This window comes from Hylobates moloch, unplaced genomic scaffold (assembly GCF_009828535.3).
Source record: "Hylobates moloch isolate HMO894 unplaced genomic scaffold, HMol_V3 SCAFFOLD_6, whole genome shotgun sequence".
In the NCBI taxonomy this organism is placed as follows: domain Eukaryota; kingdom Metazoa; phylum Chordata; class Mammalia; order Primates; family Hylobatidae; genus Hylobates; species Hylobates moloch.
In genome coordinates, this window is record NW_026652281.1 from 29,987,373 (window position 1) to 30,004,081 (window position 16,709).

General features: G+C 43.2%; 1 long non-coding RNA gene across 1 annotated transcript; it reads right to left on the reverse strand.

Annotated features, from left to right (window-relative positions):
- Positions 1 to 667: 667 nt before the first annotated feature.
- Positions 668 to 6,515, reverse strand: LOC131383716 (uncharacterized). The gene is made up of 5 exons (XR_009213950.1): positions 6,308 to 6,515; positions 4,810 to 4,964; positions 2,250 to 2,390; positions 1,396 to 1,512; positions 668 to 788 (listed from the first exon to the last, which is right to left on the reverse strand). It is a non-coding gene; the product is annotated as an uncharacterized LOC131383716 (long non-coding RNA).
- Positions 6,516 to 16,709: the final 10,194 nt, after the last annotated feature.

Below are 16,709 nucleotides of genomic sequence, written 5' to 3' on the forward strand. Positions count from 1 at the left end.
AGGCAGTTTTTCTTTAACTTGAACCAATATTATATAAAAATAGTCTAAAACTCAGAAGTTTGCAAGTGAGGAAAAATGGGTTTATTTTCGTGATACTGTACTTTGCAGAGTCTAAGTTTTTTTGTTTTTGGTAATGCCATAAATATTGTATGAAAATATCATGGATACAAATGGTATTTACTGATTAATTTCATGAATATTCTAGCTACATGTATGACAAGTATATAGCATCATATTTATATTCAAACTAATCATGAAAGTCATATATGTGTGTAAAACCTAAATTACTCTACTCAATATTTTGCAAATTCACACCTAAAAATCACCTTGAGCAATATAGTCATAAGAACATTTCATTTGCTCCTTCTATAGGTACAGACCGCAAACTCAGGTTATACCAAGAAAAATAAAGGGACTGGGGAAAGGGTTGGGGAGGATGGGAGAGCTTACTGTTTAGCAAAATGCTTACTTGGGATTAAATGACCTTTCCTATAAATCAGAAGGCAAACTGTCAGCCAGGTACTTTTTCATTTGCAGCATGTACAAGCAGCAGGAAAATGAGCCAAAGCATCCTTTGAAGCAAAACATTACATAGAATGCAATTCATTCTCACTGTGTCTCTCTTCTCCTGGAAACTATTACTGAAGATAAATCAGGTGAGGCTGCAGTGCATCTTGCTCCTCCATGGGCGGGTCCTATTAGTAGCATCTTTATTTTCTTACCTGAAGCACTCTTGCCCTTCCAAGCAACACGAGTCAGATAAAGTGAGTGTGTGCTGAGTTAGCTCCCTGTGATAAAAAAAAGGGAGACATTTTGCAGTATTAAAAACAAGAAGTGTTTTGGCCATACTATTCCAGAAGATGGTTATGAAATTCATCAATATTTCTCTGAAATATTCCAAAGGAATGATGCTCTGCTCTTTTGGAAATTCTGCCTATTGGTTTAGAGTCTTGGGTACTTTCCTAGTACACTCACAGAATCTCATTAACTCTGACCATCTTGTTAGACTTATAGAAAAATGCCAACAATCCCAATGACATGAGAAGTGCCCAAAAGATCAGACTGCCTTCTTCCTTTTTTGAAAAAAAAATTAAATTATAATTTAGTGCTCGTTTACCTCTGGCTCTCCACATCTGTCCAACCTTATTTCTCCAGACACCCAATTTATTCCTTGACAGGCTGTCCTCTTTTCTGGGTGGTTCACTTGTCATGTTCTGCCACTCCGGTGCTCTCAGTTATCCAAACTTAATGCTCTGACCCTTCTGCTGACTTCAGGTGTGTGCCCAGGGTTGGTAGTTTCCTCTCTCTGTGATCTTCACTGTCTTTCTCAGTGTGCCTCAGTTCAGGATGTCTGGGGAGAAAAAATACCTCTAGAGAGTTTCAGGTGCATCTTACCAAAAGGGAACAATAATGAGATGTCATGGTGATGGCCAAAATTGGATTTTTCACTTATCCTCCCTGGGTGTCCATTCTGTTTTTGAAATTGTATCCTTGAGTCTTTGAAGCCTTGCTCTGGCAATCCAGAAATAGAAAGAGCATCTGAATGACACACTCCTTCTAATGACCCTTAATACGTAGCGTAGTCATTTTGCCTGTATTTTCTGGCCCTAATTTTTGAGTAATATTTGGTAAGAGCACTCATGTCCTGAGGTAAGCAAGATGCTCAGTAATATAAGAAAATTAAGCACAGGTCTTATCTCCTAGGAATCCTCTCATCCCATTCCTATAAGTATGTGATCTGTGGTTGGGGCAAAATGAGAGAGGGCTTTCAGGGACCCTGGCTGTGGTCTGGGTGGCATGTGGAGGTCAGGGTGTGTGTTCAGCATGTGGGGTGGTATGCCGCTGAACAGTATGGTTGCTGTGCTTCAGTTAGAAAACCTCAAAGTCGCTCCTGTCAGCTGCTGCTGGCAGGACTTCTGTGATTCCATTTACTCTTTGGTTTGCTTTTGTCCATGGACAGGCCCCCAGGACTTAAGTTTCTGCCCCATGTTTTTGACAGAAGACTATCTTAATTGTGAATTCCCTTTCCAATAAGGAACTGACAGAAACTTCTAAAAGTGTGGAGTTAAAAGAATACCATAGCTCATGTTTGTTGAGTGCTTATGGTGTACTGGCATTTGTTTGCATTTTCTCCTTTCTTGTTCTGAGGCACAGAGAGGATAAGTGATTTGCCCAAGGTCACAGAACCATTGAGAAGTGGAGCGGGGATCTACCCCCATCAAGCTAACCTCAGAACCCCTTGCTCGTACCCACTGAATGATCTTCCTATGTGATATAGTTGGTTGTTGGAATTAGTTTTGTGATCCAGACACTTCAGAGCCAGCGCTGCTGCCAGTCTCTTGAGTTTTTCCTCCAAGATGGTAGCTGTAGCCTGAACTGCCACATTCTACCTTCAAGACAAGGAAGAAGGGGGAAGGCTGGTACTGTCAACATTTCTACTTAGATCTCCCTGGCTAGCGTGGTACCGCATGGCTGTCATTAGCTATAGGGGCAGTTGGGATAGTAAGGGTTTCGCTTTTGTAGTCTGTATAGTAGAACAGGCAAAAGAACGGTGGTTTGGGGCTGGGTAGAGGCAGTCAACCGTGTCTTCCACAACGAGTGATTTTATGGAGATCTCTCTACTTGGCTGTGGGGAAGGTGCTGGAAAAGGACATTCTCTTTCCAGAAACACTATTATTCTCTATAGTAGGCTAAGTAATAAGCCCCCAAGATATTTAGTTTCTAATCCCAGGAGGCTGTCCTTAAATCCTTGTAGCTCTTATATGGCAAAAGGGACCTTGCAGATGTGATTAGGGATCCTGAGATGTGGAGATTATCTGGATAATCTATGTGGGCCCTAAGTGTAATCACAAGTGTCCATATAACAGGGAGCAGAGAAAGATTTGATTGCAGACATGGGGACAATGGGACAACTAAAACAAAGTGATATGTTCCTGGCTTTGAAGATAGAAGACAGGGCCATATGCCTAGGAGTGCAGCTCTAGAAACTGAAAAAATCCAGAAAGCGGGTTGTCCCCTAGAGCCTCTCAAGGGTGTGCAGCCCTGATGACACCTTGATCTTGGTCCAGTGAAATCAATATCAGATTTCTGACCCCTGAAATGCAACAATAAATGGATACTGCTTGAAGCCACAAGTTTATAGTAATTTGTTATAGTATCCCCGGGAAATGAATACATTCCTCCAGCCAAGCCCTCCCTCCCAGTTCTGTTGGTATGGTGCCCTTCACTAAACCATGTGTGTGTGTGTGCGTGCGCATGTATGTGTGTGCGTGAGAGACAGAGACAGGAGAGGAGCATAGGGAGAGGAGAGGGAAGGGAGAGATGGCAAGGTGACCTGGAGCTGGCCGCAATAATAGTAGTTCTCTGCACTGAGAATGTGAGTAGTTGAGTACCTTTGTTCACAGCTATAGCCATTAGTAATCATAGCTGGGAAAACAGAAAAAAAAATCCCATTAGATCCCCTTAGCCACCTGATGCTATACTGTGATATCTGTAATAGATCTAAAATAATTGGACCAGGGGCCTCTTTAAAGGCAAGGACTTTCATGTCTAAGCAGAAGGGGTTGATTATGTGAGTAAGACTTTCTCTTTGTCACTCTCTCTTTGGCTTGAGTAAGGGATTCATTTGATAGCAGAGCAGTGCATTGACTGCATAGCCAGCTGTCCAAATGGGATTCTTTGTCTCTTGGTTTTGCCAAGACTGAGAACAAAATAATAGAACTCCTACATTCCAAGTGAGTGCCAGATCATGTACGCGGAACTGGCAAAGGAAATGGTCAACAGTTAGTTTTGTAACCTTATTTAGAGGATAAGTAAGAGATTAGGGCCAAGAAGGAGAGAATGCTTTAGAAAAAAGATGGTTGGAACACTGTGGCTTTCTCCTCCCTCTTCCATGTTGTACTGCCCTCAGCTCAAGCTGAGAGAGGGGCTTTAGGAGGTCCACTTGCAAAATTCACGGCTCTTCGGTGGAGTTTATAGAGGCATAGGGAGAGATGTCAGACACATTCCTGAGGAGGTGGCTAGCATTATGGGCCTGGCAGCAATGACAAGAAAGAAAAAAAAAAAAGACTGCACTGGCAGCCATCTAATCTCCTTAATAGCAAGACCAATATTTGTGAAATTTCCTGTGGGGGTGTGTGGATCTGTAATGATGGTGGTGGAGAGGAGCTGACCTATACTTGGCCCAAGAAACTCACATTGATGTGACCACTCTGGAGAGCCTTTCTGGGGAGGCTGCTAGGGCCCAGGAGCTGTGAGGGTCAGAATGGGCTGGTGGAGGAGGCAGCACCCATGTCCAGGGAGCCTTGTTTGGAGGTCACCAAGAGGGAGTTCTCCAAGTCACCCTCCAAAGGCTCTTGAAACAAAGAACTGGGCTAACATTTGCCAAATGTCAGATCACAAATCAGCCATGCTCAATTGTATCCTTTCCCCTAATGCTGTCCTCCTTTAGGCTCAATCCTGGAGGGCTCAGACGTTGGCTATGAACTAAAGGAGAAGCAATGGAAGAATACAGCTGGGAAAAAAGATAAGCAGCTCCATATGCTGCCTCCCTACGTCGTGTTTCTAGGCCTAAAACAGTAACATGCTGGAGGAGGAAAGAAAATCTAATTTAGGCAAGAGTTTGGGGCTTTTATTTTCATGTTTGACTGGGCAATTATTTCTAAAATGAAACTGTTCTTGTGCCTAAAGCCAGCTGAAAGAATTAAGGCATGTGCCAAAGATTTCATCCAGGAGGCAAGGAAGAATGAGTCTGTAGAAGAAGTCTGAATGGGTAGTAAACAAAAGAATCAAGTTGTATTCTACTTAAACCTTCTGGTGTGTAGCTTGTTCCATCAAATGATTCAGCTGAGCTGGGCGTGGTGGCTCATGCCTGCAATCCCAGCATTTTGGGAGGCCGAGGTGGGCGGATCACAAGGTCAGGAGATGGAGACCAGACTGGCTAACACGGTGAAACCTCGTCTCTACTAAAAATACAAAAAATCAGCTGGGCGTGGTGGCGGGCTACTGTAGTTCCAGCTACTCGGGAGGCTGAGCAGGAGAATGGCGTGAACCCGGGAGGTGGAGCTTGCAGTGAGCCGAGATTGCGCCAATGCACTCCAGCTTGGGCGATAGACCGAGACTCCCTCTCAAAAAAAAAAAAAAAAAAAAAAAGAAGGAGTCAGCTGTTCCTGTCCAACTACTGGTAGATCAGAGCAGAGTAACTGGGTTGCTTTAGAGAGGAAGAGTACTAGGTAACTTTAAAAAATATGCTTAGTTAGTCTTAACTTAGTTCAGGTAAAACTGCTATGCATGTGAGGGCTGACTCAGCTGCACTTCTGTCTAACTTCACATTAGAGCAGATCAGAGCCCAGGGCAGGGATATTTTGACTTGGCTCCTTCACCAACCCTCTCATCACTCAGATCTGGCCTCTTTCCTCCTGGTTTATTGGAAGGCAAGCTCATGGTGCTGGAATGGGGCAACTCTGATGCCATTAGCATTCTCCAGACCCAATTCCTTAAACATTACTTTTGTTCTGCCTTCCACTTTGGCTTCACGTTCCTCTCCTTACCCTCAATCCCCTCTTCTAGTCATTGCCCGAAGTGTTCTTTGGATACAACAGCAAAGGTTGCAGTGAGAATTGGTAGCCAGGTCAGAGGTCACCTTCAAGGCCACAGCCTGAGTGAAAGGTGAATTTCCCTTTCCCCTGTTATGGGGGCTCTTACTGAAATAAGGGAAAGTACGAGGAGAAATTGAAGAGACATTCAGTATACAAGGGGGATCAATTTTTGGCTCAAATTTTGGGTGCATCTCAGGAAAAGATGAACTCCCCTGTTTTCAAGCTGTACTTTTGGAAGGAAAAGAGATTGATTTAGTGAGTCATTTTTGAAATCCACTGAAACATGCATTGGTAGGCTCAGAACTGTGCGGTGGATTGATCCTGACTTAATGCAGTTCAACAATGCTTGTTGAAGCCATCACCATTAAAAGGATACACTAGCAATGCTGAAAAGCTGAAGGCCAAATGGGTTTCAGCTTTCCTCAGCACTGAGCCAGAAACTCCTCATTTGTTTTCCTTTTCTGAGAATCACCTCATGCTATTCAGACAAGGTGACAATCATGCCTGAAGAAGCTCTGTTAAGCCAATTTACATCAGGTGTGCGGGTGCAGATTTTAGAGGAAAGTTATGACTGTTGAGAGATTGTTTTCCCAGCTCAACAGAGCTTTCCAGTGACCAAATAACTGAGCTATTCTTTCAAAAGAGTCAGGAGGGGACTCTAGTTCCCCTTCGACCACTCACAGGCTGTGGGACCTTTGCCAGTCATTAACCTGACGGGTCTTCACTTATACAATGGTGGAATGCAGGCTGAAAGCTGGGGGCTAATGTGAGCTACAGTTCTGTTGTTTTCTGAATTTTTTTCTGTTGGTGGCCAGTTGGTGTGCATATATGGGTGATTTTAGCCTTTCTCTGGGTCTGGCTTTATGATGTCACTAACAAGCCCCGGTGGCCACAGCGGTCTGACTGCCAGGTCTGGCCTTGGCATCTGAAGACAAACCCAGGCTTCAGCTTCCTTGCTCTCACTACTGATAGATGACCAGAGCAATCCTCTGATTCCTTATTAAAAGAAAGTGAAGAACACCTAGCTTTGGAATTAAAAATAGATCATGAACTTCTTGTTTCTAAGTATTGAATATTTCAATATAGTAGTATAATGTTTCTATTAATTCTTAAAAAGAATTGGCAGACTCAGCTTGTTACTCTTAGATAGGGTATCAAGACTGTGTGTATCATTGGCTTTGTGTAATGCACCTATTGTTCTCGCCATTTTATTATTTTGGGTGAAGGTCGACAAGGGAGACTATTTGCTTCCTTTACTGCATTGGGTTGTGTGGCTTCTGAAGAGGGAGATAAGACATAACTCCTGTTCTAAAAGAGTTAACAAGAGAGTTGGAGATATGACATATGAACAAGAGAGAGTTAGAAAAGGAGCTTCATCATCAATAAATATGAGGCTCTCAGGTGTGGAGATCCTGGATCAAGACTGGATGGAATATGGAAATATACTTTATAGCCTGTCTCATTACATATGGTATAGAATTTGTTTGCAAAGCTTTGGTTTCCTCTGCCACTCTGCCTGTTGAGAGTACCTGTGGTCTGTCAGAGCAGTTCAGTCTAGAAGTCCCTACATTTTTATTCCTCATGGCCCTCTCTGGATAAGAGGAGGTGCTCTTTCTACAAATCACCATTTACTTCAGAGGGGAGCTGTATATCCTTAATTCCTTATTTAATTATCTCTCTTCCCAAGTTTCTGGGAGCCCTACACAGGCAGAGGTCAGGTCTATTTTGCTTACTATTATTTTCTCAATAACTGGCACTTATTAACTGAAAAAAATTGATAATTAAAATAATAATAATCTGCCACTCTTGGGAGACTAAAGTTTACAGTATGGGTTTAATGTTTTTCTTCTACTTGGCTACTCTAGTAATAGTCTACTCTTCCATGGTAGATGTGGAACATATTAGATGCTATTTATCAATTCAATGGAAAATGATTTTGCATTATTATTTCTATATGTCAAGAATAGTTCTGGGTTCTGAGTTTAGAGGGGTAAACAAGACAAAAGATTCTTGCTGTTCCAGGATGTACATGCCATAGAAACAGAAAGTAAATCATAAAGACACATGCATGAGTGTGTTCATTGCAGCACTCTTCACAGTAGGGTAGACATGGAAACAACCAGAATGCCCAAAAATGACAGATTGAATAAAGAAAATGTGGTACATATACAATATGGAATACTATGCAGCCATCAAAAAGAACAAGACCATGTCCTTTGCATGAACATAGATGGAGCTGGAGGCCCTTATCCTTAGCAAACAAACATAGGAACAGAAAAGCAAATACTGCATGTTGAGAGCACAAGGACACACAGAGGGGAATGATAGACATTGGGGCTTACTTGAGGGTGGATAAATTAAAAATAGATGGGAGGATGGGAGGAGAGAGAGGATCAGGAAAAATAATGGGTACTAGGATTAATACCCAGGTGACAAAATAATCTGTACAACAAATTCCTATGACTCAAATTTACCTATGTAACAAACCTGCGCATGTACCCCTGAACTTAAAACAAAAGTTGAATAGAGAATAAAATAAAAAATAAAGAAATGAAAAAGATGATTTCAGATAGTATTGCATACAATTAAATAAATGGCAGCATGATCATCTAGAGATTGGGGGTGTCTGGAAGGCCCAAGGAGGGACAGTTTTAGCTTCTCCCTGAGTGATTAAAAGGAGCCAGCGTGAAAACAGCAGTGGGGGAAGGAGATAGTCTAGGCAAAGACAAAAGCCCAGATATAGGGACAGGCTTGGGTTATTTGAGGACTGGAGAAAAGACTAGGGTGTCTGGAAGTAAATGAGTGAGAGTGGGTTTAGTAAGACAAAGCTAAAGTGGGAGGCAGAAGTCTGATCATTTAGAGGGCATATAGGCCACATGCACTGGCCAGAGTTCTGGCCGGAAACCAAAGACATAATCAAATTGGGTAACCTGGAGGGTGTTTTGACATGGGCCGTATTTCAGGAAAAGCAACAGTTAGTGCAGTACCCCAGAGCTGGGGATGGGAAATGGGCAAGGGAAGGAGTCAGTTTCTGACCATGGAGGGAGGCAGCCAAACTGTAGTGAGCCACCAAGGAGGAAGCTGGGAAAAACCAGACCTTTATGTACTCCATCTTCTGGAACTCCCGTAAGGTACCTCCCACTGGCCAAGCCACCAGAAACAGGAAGGCAGAGGAGCCCATTGATGCAGACCTGTGGGCCAGCCTACTGGGGTGTGGAGGAGAATCCAGCTCGTTCTGCTGACAGGTTTGAAGTTTAATCATAAGAATGATGGAAAACCCAAAATCCCCATTGGGAAATTTTGACAACGGGAGTGGCATGAACTAGTGTGTGCTTTGAGTATCATGCTCTGGCTGCTGTGTGGAGACCTGAATGTATAAAACAGAAGTGGAAGCAGGATGCCCTGTCAGGGGACCCTGCAGTGTCCGTCACTGTCACCTGTCCTCCATACATGGAATTCAGCCACTGTAGACTGGCTTGTGGCCCTCCCTGATATGGTAAAGTCAGCTGACCATTTGCTCAGGACCACACATGGGTGTTCCCTGCTGCGGTGTTGTTGGAGGTTCCCTAGTATGATATGGTGAGGGTGAGTGGATGTGAGTCTCACAGGTGTGCAGAGGTTTTCAGTTTTGTCTGAAATGGAAGCTAGGTTGACTAGCTAAGTATGGCTGTCTGATGTAAAACTGCATCATGTGCTTGAGTGTTGCTACGTGAAGCAGGTGCTATGGTAATGACTGGCAGTGTTCTTTAGCAGGAGCGTGGCTTGTATGGCTTCCCCTTGTGCTGTACAGAATATTTGCAAGGCCAAAATTGCATCTGACAGAAACCTTCTAAGAAAGCTTCATAATAGGTTGGTCATCCTGGGAAGAAAGTATATATTTATGTCTGTGTACATGTGTGGGTACGTGTGTGTGTGTGTGTGTGTGTGTGTGTGTGTGTATTTATGGGGAGTGAGTAGGGAAAGGGAGGGAGAGGGGAAAAGGAAAATGAGAGAAAGTGAGAGCTTTTGGCAACATTTTGATGGGCCCAGCTTGTCTTCCAAAATATCTTTCAGAAAATGATCTAAGACCTATTCTACCCAAATTTAGGATAAAGGTGAAAATCCTGAAGCTGAAAGAACCCAAGACTTTCTCTTCTTTTTGTGTTTCTTGTGTTGAGCTTATCAGCCTGAGGCATTGAGGTGCTGTATAAACTTTCTGAGGCATCTATAGTTCTGACTCTGAGTGAGGATCACACTAAAATTCTGTAGGAAGAGTGTGGATGTTGAGTCAAAACCCACTTTATCTTTTGACTTCATCTCACATATAGGGCTGTATAACATGATTGGATGCTTGAAGCTGGAATAGTATATTCCTATTGTCTGTCAACTATACTTTTCATAGCATGGTAGGAACAGGAATGAATGATTTTAGTTTTCCAGTAATTATAAGAAGATGTTTTTAAAACATTATAATTTTGCAGTTTGAAATTGCTAAGGAATAAATCAAATGTTAGTGTTGGATAATATTTTAATACTCTGTTAAAAGTATATTGATCTAAATTGTTCAGAAATCATTGAATTATTAGTATTCAAGGGATGACTATCACATAATTAGATGGCTTTTAACAAACTCATTAAAACGCATTCAATTGACAAAAAATAAATTGAATGTGGACTATTTGTAAGGCAAGTGAGGAAAACTAAAATGCATAAGACATAGTCTCTGCCCCCAAGGAGCTTATGTATTGTAATAATTTTTTCACTTCAGTATAATGAGTTGGGAAGCTGTCATCTTTTTGCAATGAGTATACTCCTGCTAAACATATAGGAGCTTCTTTGGAACTGTCTTCAGATCTAGTTTAACACATGTGCATGTGTGCATGCATGCACACGTACACTCATGGTCAGTCTCAGTTTTTTAGGACAGGGGTCAGCAAAATTTGGTCTGTGGGTGAAATCCAGCCTACTGCCTGTTTGGCATGGCCCCAGAGCTAAGAATGATTTTTACATTTTTAGATGATTGAAAAAAACAACAACAACAGAGGAAGAGCAATATACGGGGACACATAAAAATTATGTGAAATTCAAATTTTAGTGTTAATAATGTTTATTGGGACATAGCAGTATTTACTCATTTATGTGTATGTGATAAGTAGGTGGGACTTAATTAAACTATTATTTTTTAATAAACTTGTTAATTTTTATTGTTCTCCCTTACCTTTGCCTTTGCTATTGAATTCCCAAATTAACTCAAACTGTATGAATGGCCTTTAAGTGGCCACCACCTTCTGCCCCACCAGTTAGTTACTACCCAATTGTTCCTTCTCATGAGAGAATGAAGGCTGGGCACGGTGGCTCACACCTGTAATCCCAGCACTTTGGGAGGCCAAGGTGGGGGGATCACCTGGGGTCAGGAGTTCCAGACCACCCTAGCCAACATGGTGAAACCCTGTCTCTACTAGAAATACAAAAATTAGCCAGGCATCATGGTGCACACCTGTAATCCTAGCTACTCGGGAGGCTGAGGCAGGAGAATCGCTTGAACCCAGGAGGCAGAAGCTGCAGTGAGCTGAGGTTGTGCCACTGCACTCCAGCCTGGGTGACAGAGCAAGACTCTGTTTCAAAAAAAAAAAGAAAATTGCCTAGTTATGCTGTGTTAGTCAGGGTTCTCTACAGGGACAGAATAGGATAGATGTATGTATAAAGGAAAGTTTATTAAGGAGAATTGACTCACCCGATTACAAGGCGAAGTTCCACAATAGGCCGCCTGCAAACTGAGGAGCAAGGAAGCCAGTCCAAATCCCAAAACCTAAAAAGTAGGGAAGCTGACAGTGCAGCCTTTAGTCTGTCATCAAAGGTCCAGAGTCCCAAAGCTAACAGACTTGGAGTCCCATGTTTAAGGGAAGGAACCATCCAGCATGGAGAAAGATGTAGGCCAGAAGATAAAGCCGTCTAGTCTTTCCACATTATTCTGCCTGCTTTTATTCTGGGTGCTCTGGCAGCTGATCACATGGTGCCCACCCAGATTGAGGGTGGGTCTGCCTCTCCCACTCCAGTGACTCAAATGTTAATCTCTTTTGGCAACACCCTCACAGACACACCCAGGAACAATACTTTGCATCCTTCAATTGAATCAAACTGACACTCAGTATTAACTATCACAAGTCCACCTCTTGTCAACTTGAAGCCATACACATCTCCTGAAATCCTACATAATCTTCAAATAAAGACAGTAAGGTCATAATTTTGCCTAACATAATACAGCTATCCTTCATACAACTGGAAGCCCACTAATCCTTAACCTAAATGCTATTACATAAAATTAACAACACGTACATGGGGATATAAAGTCAATAAATCTTATGTCACATGATAAAGGAAAAAGAAATAAAATGAAGATATTTTCATTTTACAAGTGTATACATGCACAAACATGTTCTTAACAAAATAAGGAGGAAATACTGATGACAATTACAGTCCTTGTTTCTGCAGCTGGTCATGTGGTCGTAGCTGGTATTAATGACCACCTTCTTCTACTACCCATTTTGTATTCCCTTTGCCTTCAGCAAGCACCTCAGCAGGCTGTGGCTTTTTACCTGATGGAGTGACCCAAACTTTCATCCTGAAGGTTTTGAGCCATTTGTAGTCCTGCCTGGATTGGGCTGATGTAGTTTCCCATTTACCTTAATCACAGGGTATGGTAATACTAAGAGATGCCCTAAGGGATCTCCTGTATTCTACACATACTCTTCCTTACCTCCTTTGTGGAGTAGTAGACTGATTTCATCTTGATGGTCCTGGTCAACAACCCTAGCCAACACTGTAACTCCCTTCTTAGCCTGTGACTTAGAGGAGGGAGGAGCCCAAAGTGGCCAGGTGGCAATCTTAACTTCCAGTGTAATGGAAGCGTTGTTGTGTCTCCTGGTGGCAACATTCCTCCTTCTGGAGCCGGGACCTCTAGGCCAGCAGAACATAATATTGTGGGAACAGAAAGCAAAATTTTGCCAGTGGGTCACTAGGGGTGATGGTGAGTGGTGCCACTTCCACTTCCACCCGTTGATTCCTTGACCCATGAATCCTGGCTATGGGAGAAACAGTACCAGATATTGGATGCTGATGTAGAGCATAAACGGCCTTCTGGAGAACTTTGCCCCAGGCCTGCAAAGTATTGTCACCTACTTGGCATTGTAATTGTGACTTTAAAAGGCCATTCCACTGTTTTATCAATACAGCTGCTTCAGGATAGTGGGGAACATGGTAAGACCAGTGAATTCCATGAGCATGAGGCCACTGCCGCACTTCTTTAGCTGTAAAGTAAGTGCCTTGGTCAGAGGCAATGCTGTGTGGAATACCATGACGGTGGATAAGGCATTCTGTGAGTCCGTGAATGGTAGTCTTGGCAGAAGCACTGCGTGCAGGATAGGGAAACCCATATCCAGAGTAAGCGTTTATTCCGGTGAGGACAAACTGCTGCCCTTTCTATGATGGACGAAGTCTAATATAATCAGCCTGCCACTAAGTAGCTGGCTGATCACCCCGAAGAATGATGCCATATCAATGGCTCAGTGTTGGTCTGTGCTGCTGCTGGCAAATTGGGTGCTCAGCACTGGCCGTAGCCAGGTCAGCCTTAGTGAGTGGAAGTCCACTTTGCTGAGCCCAGGCTTAATCTCCATCCCTGGCATCATGGCCGCTTTGTTCATGGACCCACTGGGCATTGGGTGATAACAGGGGTTGCTGGGGAAGAGGCTGAGTGGTGTCCACAGAACGAGTCATCCTATTCACTTGATTATTAAAATCCTCCTGTGCTGAGTTCACCCTTTGGTGAGCAATCACATGAGATACAAATATCTTCACAGTTTTTGACCACTCAGAGGGGTCCATCTACATCCCTCTTCCCCAGATTTCTTTGTCACCAATTTTCCAGTCATGATTCTTCCAAGTCCCTGACCATCCAGCCAAACCATTGGCTACAGCCCATTAATCAGTATATAATCGCACATCTGGCCATTTCGCCTTCCAAGCAAAGTGCACAATCAGGTGCCCTGTTTGAAGTTCTGCCCACTGGGAAGAAGATTCCCCTTCTCTACTGTCCTTCAGGGATGTCCTAGAAAGGAGCTATAGTGCTACAGCTGTCCACTTTCAGGTGGTGCCTGCATATCATGCACAGCCATCTGTAAATCAGGCCCTAGTCTTCTCTTCCTCTGTCAGCTGATGATAGGGAACTCCCCATGAGGCCATTGGTGCAGGCTGAGGGAGAGAAGGCAGTGTGGCAGGAGTGGAGACCATGGGCATTTGAGCCACTTCGTCATGTAACTTACTTGTGCCTTCAGGACCTGCTTGAGCCCAGTCAGGTATATAGCACTTCCATTTGATAATGGAATGCTGCTGTGCACAACCCACTTTCTGGCTAGATGGGTCAGAAAGCACCCAGTTCATGATAGGCACTTCAGGTCACATGGTGACTTGATGACCCGTAGTCAAACATTCAGTTTCTGCCAAAGCCCAGTAACAGGCCAAGAGCTGTCTCTCTAAAAGAGAGTAGTTATCTTCAGAAGATGGCAGGGCCTTTATCCAAAATCTTGGAGATATCTGCTATGATTCACCTATGGTGGCCTACCAAAAGTTCCAGACAGCATCCCTATTTGGCACTGACACCTCAAGCCCCATTGGATCTGCTGGATCCTATGTCCCATGTGGCAGAGCAGCTCACACAGCAGCCTGGACCTGCTGCAGAGCCTTCTTCTGTTCTGGACCCCAGTCAAAACTGGAAGCCTTTCAGGTCACTTGATAAATGGGCCAGAGTAACACACCTAAATGAGGAATGTATTGCTTCCAAATAGGCCCACTAGGCGTTGGGCGTCTTTCTTGGTTGTAGGAGGGGCTCAATGCAGCAACTTATCCTTCACCTTAGAAGGACTATCTCGACAGGCCCCACATCATTGGACTCCTAGAAATTTTGCTGAGGTAGAAGGTCCCTGAAGTTTATTTGGATTTATTTCCCATCGTCTGGCAAGCAAATATTTCACCAGTAAGTCCAGTGTGTTTCCTACTTCTTGCTCCCTGGGTCCAATCAGTGTAATGTCATCAGTGTAATGGACCAGTGTGATATCTTCTGGAAGGGAAAAGTGATCAGGTTCTCTCCAAACAAGATTATGACACAAAGCCAGAGAGTTGATACATCCCTGAGGTAAGACTGTAAAGATATATTGCTGGCTTTGCCAGCTGAAGGCGAATTGCTTCTGGTGGGCCTTATGGACAGGAATGGAGAAGAAGGCATTTGCCAAATCAATGGCTGCATACCAGGTACCAGGAGATGTGTTAATTTGCCCAAGCAATGAAACCACATCTAGAACAATACTTTGCATCCTTCAGTCAAGTTGACACTCAATATTAATCATCACATACCCCCTTGTCCATACCTGTGTGTGTCTTTAGGAACATGATGGAAGGCAGCGGCAGTGGCAAAGCCTGATCCCTGGGTTGTAGCCCAGCTTAATGGCATGATGACTGCAGTTAATTAACCCATCCATATAAGAGACAGAAGCAAGAAGCACATTTATGAGCTCCAGACAGTTTTGAGCATCAGAATAGTTTTAGAGAGAGTAAGATATTTTGAAATTATACAGTGATCTCTGTTAAAGTGATAACAGCTGGTAGCAACTTGACAAATCATGGAATATTTTAAGAAAGATAAACTGCACGCTTGTGAAACCCAGCCAGACTAATATCATCAGGGATTATGGCAGAAGCACTTACTACTGTCAAGTCAACACATAGCCTAGTTGACCTTTTATAAATGGATGAAAATAAGTTTAGCAAACCCCAGCAAGATGTATTGAAAGATAGGCTGGAGGTGAATGGTAGGAGGTCTGGGCAATTTCACTAACCCAGCCAATCAGCAGTAATTGGTAAACTGCCTTCTCCCCTGAGAGCCTGGGGAGATGTGTGGCTGCCCATTGGTGAGCTGGTGATTGCTTGGAGGGTTTTTATCCACTCTCTTTGCTGCTTTTTGGGTGTATTTCTCCCACGAGCTTTAACAATAATGCCCATGAATCTGAACCTCATGACTGGTAAATGTTCACTGGCCTTGGCAATAAGTGTTTCAGCTCTGCTTCAGTGTTTGTTTTCTGCCAATGCTGTGGCCTGGATGCTCTGCAGTATGTATCTTGCAGTCTGAGGCCATTATTGGGCAGCACATTGCCATTTTCTCCAGCATTATTTCTTTTAAATATTTCTCACTGAAAATGAGCCACTTTGAGATGATTACACCACAGTCATCTGTGGGAGCCATAAGCAGTTTTGTCAGTGTGTGTCTAGTTTCGGTCTCCTGTTCTTTGTCCTAAGTAAGGCACATCTACAAGGCCCATCTTTCTCTGGTATTTGGATACAGTTCTTTAACCAGTGATTTTACTTTTTCCTCTGCTCACTCCCAGCCAAAAATCATCATTTAATTAGATCCCATGGTATGAAACATGTTTCACAAGTGTGAACCTAAGCTTGCTACTTTAACTGAGCACACATCTCACAGAAATCCCTGAGTGGCCTCCCAGGAGACTGAAATCCAAGGGCAACAGGATCAAGGCCTCACAATGAAATGGGATGCAGGCTGGCCCATCTTTCTCTGTGGTTCAGTAATGAGGCTTCTTATTTACAGTGCCCTCTTTACTTGCTGACTCTGTTAGTGTTTTTCTTTTCAATTTGGATCTCGGCCCACATTGTGCCCCTCTTATAAGGCACATGCCATTTTGATTTTAAAATAATAGGAAGAATGCTCCAGCACTGCTCGTTGGTCATACGACTCTCAAACTGTCTACAGATTGCCGAGTAAGTGAAATGTTTTGACAGAGAGAAATATGTGTTGTCAACATTGCTTTACCCATGGTTGAGAAGAAAAATGGAAATGACTTCGGCAGGGTTCAGACGTTGATGACTGGAATGATCTCCTTGAAACAAATGACTACAGACCATTTTGTTTTCCTTTATGCCTCATTCTTCTCTAATGAAATGCCCAATTAAAAGCATAGCTTATGTGCTTAAAAGAAAAAGCTTAGAAAGGATTCTTGGATGGAGCAGTGACAGCAGTAATCCTTCACCACAGGAGAAAATCATAGTATCTTTGTAAAGAAACAATAT